Source organism: Aegilops tauschii, chromosome 1, assembly GCF_002575655.3.
Source record: "Aegilops tauschii subsp. strangulata cultivar AL8/78 chromosome 1, Aet v6.0, whole genome shotgun sequence".
Classification (NCBI taxonomy): Eukaryota; Viridiplantae; Streptophyta; class Magnoliopsida; order Poales; family Poaceae; genus Aegilops; species Aegilops tauschii.
The window spans coordinates 94,207,949-94,216,436 of record NC_053035.3 but is presented as its reverse complement, the minus strand read 5'-3'; positions in this window follow the sequence as shown (position 1 = coordinate 94,216,436).

The following is an 8,488-nucleotide window of genomic DNA, read 5'->3' as shown; positions in this document are numbered from 1 at the left end:
TTCACAAAGACATATGATGGTGAACTGTTTGTATGCCAAATCTATGTGGATGAGTTTGGGCATATGATGCAAGAGCAATATTAGATGTCCATGATGGGTGAGCTGAAATTCTTCCTTGGTCTTCAAATCCATCAGCAGAGTAATGGCATCTTCATATCACAAGAAAAATACCTCAAAGATTGCCTGAAGAAGTTTGGAATGCAAGAATGCAAAGGTGTCGGAGTTCTGGGAACGGGGTCCCCAAACTTGCCTGCCTGTGGCGCACGGTGTGGCTCTACGAGCGGGCCCGTACGGCCCATCTTCACCAACAAGCTTTCAAGACCCTTGCGCGGGACCAAGCCTCGCGAGGCGGACGACACAAGACCTCCTATGGAGCGGCCTCACTAGACTGGCTCGCGAGGGGGGAGAGATCAAGGCAAGGCAAACCTCGCGAGGTTCCAATGACGTGAGCCATGACGAACGAGACCAGGTGGGTGCCAGGCGGGCGCCAGCACGGACAGTGTCCTCGCTTCCTCTTTGGTGCTAAGGGGGCAAGCGCAGGCGAGGAGTACCGAGGCGTCAAGCAAAGGTTTCCATATCGGTGCAACGAGACCAAGACCAGCAGGACGGCAGGACGGAGGTTATCGTGGAGCCCAAGACGGCGTCACCACCAGAGCCTTTGGCAGGCGAAGACTACTTTTGTCAGGATAAGCTGTACTAGCTATCCCCTTTTAAATTGGCCATTGTTGGCTCCCTTCCCGCTCAATATTTGGGAAGAGGATCAGGGCCTCTATAAATAGGGCTAGCCACCACAGTAGAAGGCAACTCAGCTTGAGCTGATCGGATCCTCACCTACCAGAACTCATCTGGAGCGATCCTCATCCACACACCACTCACCAAGCACAAGAACACCTCTCCTCAGGAGGCTATTCTTCCCCTTGTACTGTTCATCCAAGCCCAAGAGGCAATCCACCACCACCACACTGGAGTACGGTATTACACCACAACGGTGGCCCGAACCAGTATAAATCTTGTGTCTTTTTGTTCTTTGGGTACGGCGAGCTAGTCCGTGAATTCGTGAAGTGTGTGAGGGCGTGATCGGTGAGGGGGAGATCATCGTGCGCACCCCAGTGTTCGAACCTTAAGGGTTTTGCCGGAACCCAAAATCCGACATTTGGCGCGCCAGGTAGGGGTGCGCCGAAGCCTTCTTCTCGTCGATCTGTGCTTCGCCACTCCACCACAACCATGTCGGACGCTCGTTGCGCCCGCGCTGAGCGCCGGGCCACCCTCGCTGCCCATGCCATTCAGACGGCCCCCGTCAGCGGGCCTCCCCGTCGTTCTCCGTTGCCTGCCGCCAACGCCGCCACCGGCCCGGCGGGAAACGAGCAGCAAGCATCCTCGCTGCACCCCTCGGTGCGGTGGGACGGTCGCACCGCCACCCCGTCACTGACCCCCGCTGGTTCGTTGTCTCACACTCGTCGCACTCCCACGGCCGCGGGGGCCGCGCTACTCATGGCGCACGAGCACCTGCGCTACCGGCCAGTCGACGACCTCTACGAGGACTTGCTGGACTGCATCACCGAGCTCGTCAGCGCCGCAGGGGGCTCCCCTGCACTGTCCCTCTCGCTGCCTCGCCCTCCGCCGGCTACAGGCGACGTGGCTCATGGAGCGCCTCCGCCACCTCTGCACCAAGACGGTGCCCTGGCGCCAAGACGCGCGGCTCCGCGGCGCGACCCGCCGCGCCAAGCACCCGCGCGTGAAGAGAAAAGCTGTCAAGAAGTCCCTCGGCCGTAGGAGAATGCTCCACCACTCCCCGCACCGCCATGTCAGGATCGCTTGCCGCGGCAGGACCTTGCACCGCTTGTCGTGGCGGTGCGCGGGCGACAAGATCAAGCTCCACCTCCACGGCGGGCCCCGGTAACCATGGCAGGCTGCCGTGCCTTCACCCCCGAGCTGCGTAGCGTCGCCTGGCCGGGCAAGTTCAAGCCAGATCTGCCTCCTCGCTACGACGGCACCCCCGACCCCGCGGAGTTCCTGCAGCTCTACGAGCTGAGCATCGAGGCGGCTAACGGCGATGATAAAGTCATGGCGAACTGGTTCCCCCTGGCTCTCAAGGATGGCGCGTGCTCTTGGCTCCTGAACCTGCCTCCGGGCTCCATCTCCTCCTGGAACGAGATGCGCGACCACTTCGTCGCCAACTTCCAGGGCACTCGCGACCGCCCTCCGGCCGCGGGTGACCTACACCGCGTCAAGGAACAACCAGGGGAGACCCTCCAGAAGTACATCCAGTGCTTTAACAACGTTCATCTCAAGATCCCCAAGGTGACGGACGAGGCCATCATCTCTGCATTCTCCGATGGTGTCCGTGACGTCAAGATGAAGGAGGAGCTCGCCATCCACGAGGAGCTGTGCACATCCCTGGAGCTATTCAACCTGGCGACAAAGTGCGCAAGGGCTGAGGAAGGGCGCCTTTCCCTCCTTGAGCTCCCAACTGCCGACCCGGAGGAGAAGAAAGCCAAGGCCAAGGACGTGAAGCGCAAGGGAGTCGCCGTGCTCGCGGCAGAGCCGGACACGAAGCGCGGCAGGGACCAGCCCGAGTCATCCAAGAGCAGCCGACCATTCTGCGCCTTCCACAATGTGCACAACCACAACACCAACGATTGTCAAGAGCTCAGGGCTATTCGCGACAGACGCTTCGGTCGACGCCCCGAGCACAACGACCGAGGCTACGGCCGAGGAGGAGGACGTGGCGAAGGACGCTGAGATAACCGGGGCCCGTGCCAGGAGTGGCGCAACCGGCCTCGTGAGGACCGCTGGCAGGATCAACCTCGCGAGCGCGCCTGGAGGGATCAGCCTCGCGAGGACCGTCCTCAGGGAAACGCCGGGCTTCCTCCGCTGCCGCCACCACCAAGGAGGAACGACAACCACCATCAAGATGAGGGGGCTGGGGGCTTCCAGGAGCCGCGTGCTATCGCCTGCATCTTGGGCGGGGCTCAAGCCCCAGCCTCTCAATGCATCTTCAAGCAGTTTGCCCATGTGGTGAACGCAGTCCTCCCTAGGCTCGAGGCCACGTGCCCGCTAAGGTGGTCCAAGTGCGCCATCACCTTCGGTTCGGCAGATCAGCTCAAGTGCGCGGCAACCGCTGCCGTTCTCCTGATGCTTTGTTCGCCCGTCATCAACAACGTGCAAGTCACCAAGACCCTCATCGACGGTGGCGCAGGGCTCAACGTCTTGTCCGTCGACACGTTCGACAGTCTCCAAGTGCCCTACGACCAGCTTCAGCCTACCAAGCCTTTCTCGGGAGTGACCGACGGTTCCACCACGCCGTTAGGGCAGGTCCGCCTCCCTGTCACCTTCGAAGAATGCAACAACTACCGCACCGAGCTCATCGACTTCGACGTTGCTCACATCCGTCTGCCATACAATGCCATCCTCGGGTATCCAACCCTGGCCAAGTTCATGGCGGTCACGCACCACGGCTACAACGTCCTCAAGATGCCAGGAAGTGGCGGGATCATCACAGTCCCCTGTGAAGAAAGAGATGCGGTGTGCTCCCTCGAGCGTGCATTCCAAGCAGCGTCAATCGAAGACCCCGACAACAATGCAGCTCAGTACCCCCCGAGGCCATCCCCAAGAAGAAGAAGCAACTACTCTATGCCGAACCTCAGGAGAGCGGCACCGCAAGTGGTACCTCGTCAGGATCAACGCCCGTGCCTGGGGCGCCTTCTTCCCTTGCATAGGAAGGCACGCCTGGCGCCCTCCTCGGGCAGGGCTCGGGGGCTCTCTTCTGGAGGTCCTCAGACCTTGCCAACGTCATGAGGGAGGCGCTCGGGCCCCATGTGGAGGCGTGCTTTGCGGCACATTTCCCTCAGGAAGACAACGGGCGAGGAGCACCCAATGCTCGAGAGTTCATCGCCAAGACCACTCAGGAACTGCAAGAAGCAAGAGCCATGCGCGGCGACCGCCGCTCACCTGTCGCAGCTCCCCATCCAGGCGAGGATGGCGGGTTGCGCGTCTGCATCGACATTCCAGGGCTCAACAGAGCCGCATCTCAGGAGCTCTTCTGGCCTTTGCGTGTGGGACGCTGCAAGGGCCCACCTCACAGCTACGTTTGCATGCCCTTTGGCCTACCGAGCATGGCTTCCTCCTTCCAGCGCAACCTGCGGAGCATCCTGGCGGCTCAGGAGGCTAGGCACCACGCAGTCCTAGTGAAGATGGAGATGGTCCTCAAGGAACCGCCTGGACCCCCAGAGCCTCCTGAGGCTCAGGGCCCCGGTGGCTCGTGAGGAGCAACCCCTGCACCACGCATCTTCAGCTGCCTCAACACCCCTTCCGCGACGGAACCAGGTGACACTTTCCAAGTTTATTCAGCTAAGAGTGCCCTTAGGGCTGCATCATTCCCAGGCCGCGTGGGTCCGTCCCTGTGGCATGTATCCCTTTTTATGTTTTTAGCTTACCTTGCTGGGGGCGCCCCTCGGGCTGCATCACCCCCAAGCCGCTCGTGTGACCCGGTGGCATGTGTGTTCCCTGCATTTACTTGAGCCAGTTTGCTTTCCATGCTTAATCTATCTATGAATATCACCTGCTTGATTGTCACCTACCACGGGAGCTGCGCGCCGATTGTCTTTCTTCAGGACCCTTCGCGTGAGAAAGGTTACGCATGACATCTGTGCTCTCGGGCCCGTCCCTGCAGCGTCGATAAATCCAACGGTAGAGCTCTGTCTGGTGGGCCGGCCCCATTCACGTCACCTCCTGGGCCGTTGGTGCTTGGCCTCCTCACACGATAACCTCAGGAGATTCCTTCGGCGCAGGTTGCCTAACCACCACGCAGGACCACCACAGCAAACAAGAATCAAGACCAGGCGCAACCCGCCTTGAGGTAGGGCTTTGTGAGTCCCGCGCTGGCTCACGAGTGCCCAGACACACCTTGTCTAGCACTGTCGTGCAAGCCACGTGTCAGGGCGGGGCTGTACACGCCCCGGGGGCTCTCCGCAGTAGGGATTCCCCTCCCACGTACCAGTGGAAGCACCATGCTCTGCGCTTGCCGTCGACACTGCCGAGGAGCGGCTATGCCCGTGCAACTGCAGAAGCGCTATGCTCCGCGCTGGTGATAAACAACTGAGGGCGGCCCCACGGCCGTATCAACTTCAGGGAGCCCTTGAGCTCAGTGTCCAGCCTCACCGCAACACCTCCCCTCGGGGGAGTCGCGCGAGGGGGCTGGGCACGGGGGCTGTGCTCGGGTCACGCCCAAGCGTACGCCGCCCAACCAGGTTCCCCGGACCTGGTCGTCGCGCGCCCCTCCCGAGCCGAGCCTCGGCGAGGGCAAAGGTATGAAGGTTGTTTGCACGTCAAGGGGGACTCCTGAGCATCGTGACTCAGGAGCCTAACTGGTCATGTAGCCCCTCACTCCTTGGTCCCGTCCTGCTCTCCGGTCAGCCCAACGGCGGTTGAGGTATGCGCGGGGCCGGGCCCTGCTGACGTAGAACACTAAACTCACTCCTACGCCCCCTTCCTATAAGTTGTTTGCGCGTCAAGGGGGACTCCTGAGCATCGTGACTCAGGAGCCTAACTGGTCAGGTATCCCCTCACTCCTTGGTTCCGTCCTGGTCTCCGGTCGGCCCAATGGCGGTTGAGGTATGCGCGGGGCCGGGCTCTGCCGACGTAGAACGTAAAGCTGATAGGAAGAAAATCGCAAAATCTCAAAGCAGATATTACAAGACATATTGTTCTCACAATACCGAACGCAAGTTTAACGCCTCCACGAGGCATGATGCATGTTGCAGGAATAAAATAGGAAAGGAGCCGCAAGTCACCCCTGAGCACCACCGACGCCCGCGAGAGGCGCTCCTCCCTTGATGACGTCGCCTTCGTCGCGGCCACCGGCCGGAGCTGCAGGAGTGGTGGCGCCTCCGGTCGAAGGCGCGGAAGTGAAGGCGCGGAACTTCTTCATCAGGGCCTCCACCTGACCTTTCACGGCTGCGGCGGCGGCTGTGTAGTGTTCATCAGCCACGGGCTCCCTGTTCTCCCATGTAATCCGCTTGCGCGTTAAAAGGGGGCTCCTGAGCATCTCGACTCAGGAGCTCTTATTGGCTCTCCAGCCCTCACCCCCTGGCATTGACCACGGCATCGCGACCTGGCATACCAGCGGCGGCTGAGCTTGCTCGAGGGCCGGGACCTGAGGACGTAGAGCACGAAGGAGAGCATGGGAGGAGAGGAAGGCTCGTACGGGCCCGACCTGGCTAAGCTATGACCGCCTGCGCATGACCTGGCGCCTCGCGAAGGACCGACCCTGGACTGCGAAGATAAGTTTCACGCTCGGGTCAACCAATCGCTCCGGCATAGGTTTCTCATTCGTGTTGCCCCGCTACGGCAACATGGCCTCCCTTTCCTGCCTCTCGGCGGTCGTTTGGGCGCTAAAGGGGACCTCCTGAGCATTGCGTCTCAGGGGCTCTTACTGGACCTCGGGCCGCTCACCTCCTGGCCTTGACCACGGCATCGCGACCTGGCATACCAGCGACAGCTGAAGCCTGCCTGGGGACCGGGACCTGTCGGCGTAGAGCACCAAGTCGTCGCAAGGTTGGAAAGGAAAACCGAGCCGAAACGGGACACGCACACGCATAATTCCATAATAAGGATAATATTAACAAAGGACATTGCGGACCCTTTACACGCCCCCACGGGGTAATTCTCGATTCCTCGCAGGGAACAAAAGGAAAGAACTTCGAGTAGTCCTATCTACACGCGCCCCTGTGGCTGACGCCATCATCAATAGTGGGCCACGGGAGGCCGGCGCCAACCTCATCCAGATCAGCGGCGGCAACGGCTGGACGCCGCAGCCCTGCTCCGGGCTCGGCGAGAGCTTGGGGGCACGTAGCTGTCGTCGCTCGTCTCCGGAGTCTCGTAGAGCTCGGGAGAATCACTGGACTCCCAGGCGTCGCTGCCACTTCCAGAGGAGCCGCTCGCGACACGGACAGCAGGCCCTACCCTGGCTACAACGCCGTCCTGACGGCCCCTTCCGGGGCAGCACTCCAGGTGGCGGCCTTCTGCGTCGAAGACCTTGAAGAACAGCGTGGAGGCTCCGTCGAACTCGAAGTGGATCGCGAGGGCGCCCTCCGCACGGCACACTCAGGCGACCTCACCCCAGCCTCTGGTCATCAAGATCTTGCCCGAGGAGACGGCTTCAACTTCCGCTCCTGTCGCCGGTGCGTCACAGTTGGCCTGCTGCAGCTAAAGCTCGAGGGGCCCCCTCGGCGGCATCTCGGTAGAGAAGAAGGAAGGGAAGCGGATCCAAGTGCTCGGGGGCATCGCCGCCCACAGCACGAGCTCGCGCGAAGAGTCCGTGGCGTGGACCCCGGGACGGCGACGCGTGCCAGCGCGGCGCGGCGACCGTGGCTGCGGCACGCGTGGCGCCGCTCGCCGCCTCTTCCTCCTGAGCCACCGGCTTGGGCGTGCAGGGGCAATGGATACCCAGGAGGGGGCCGCTCGCACCAAGGCCTCGTCACCTCCTGCATCACCACTGCGTCACGGTGATGGTACGGCCTCTTCTTCGGCAGAAGCGGCCCTCGCTCGTCGCGGGGAGCTTTTCCTTTCTCCACAGCGGAAAACCTTCGGATGGGTGCCATTGGTGTCGCTACTGGCAAAAGAGCAAAGGGAGAGAAGCGAGTGGAATGGGAAGAGATGGGCGACGGGGGCTCTACCCCCCTCTCCATTTATAGCAGGGGAAGGCTGATGACCCACAAGTTTAGGGGATCTATTGTAGTCCTTTCGATAAGTAAGAGTGTCGAACCCAACGAGGAGCAGAAGGAAATGATAAACGGTTTTCAGCAAGGTATTCTCTGCAAGCGCTGAAATTATAGGTAACAGATAGTGTTGTGATAAGATAATTTGTAACGATCAACAAGTAACAAACGTAAATAAAGTGCAGCAAGATGGCCCAATCCTTTTTGTAGCAAAGGACAAGCCTGGACTAACTCTTATATAGAGAAAAGCGCTCCCGAGGAAACATGGGAATTATCGTCAAGCTAGTTTTCATCACGTTCATATGATTCACGTTCGGTACTTTGATAATTTGATATGTGGGTGGACCGGTGCTTGGGTGCTGTCCTTACTTGGACAAGCATCCCACTTATGATTAACCCCTATTGCAAGCATCCGCAACTACAAAAGAAGTATTAAGGTAAACCTAACCATAGCATGAAACATATGGAACCAAATCAGCCCCTTACGAAGCAACACATAAACTAGGGTTTAAGCTTCTGTCACTCTAGCAACCCATCATCTACTTATTACTTCCCAATGCCTTCCTCTAGGCCCAAACAATGGTGAAGTGTCATGTAGTCGACGTTCACATAACACCACTAGAGGAGAGACAACATACATCTCATCAAAATATCGAACGAATACCAAATTCACATGACTACTAATAGCAAGACTTCTCCCATGTCCTCAGGAACAAACGTAACTACTCACAAAGCATATTGATGTTCATAATCAGAGGAGTATTAATATG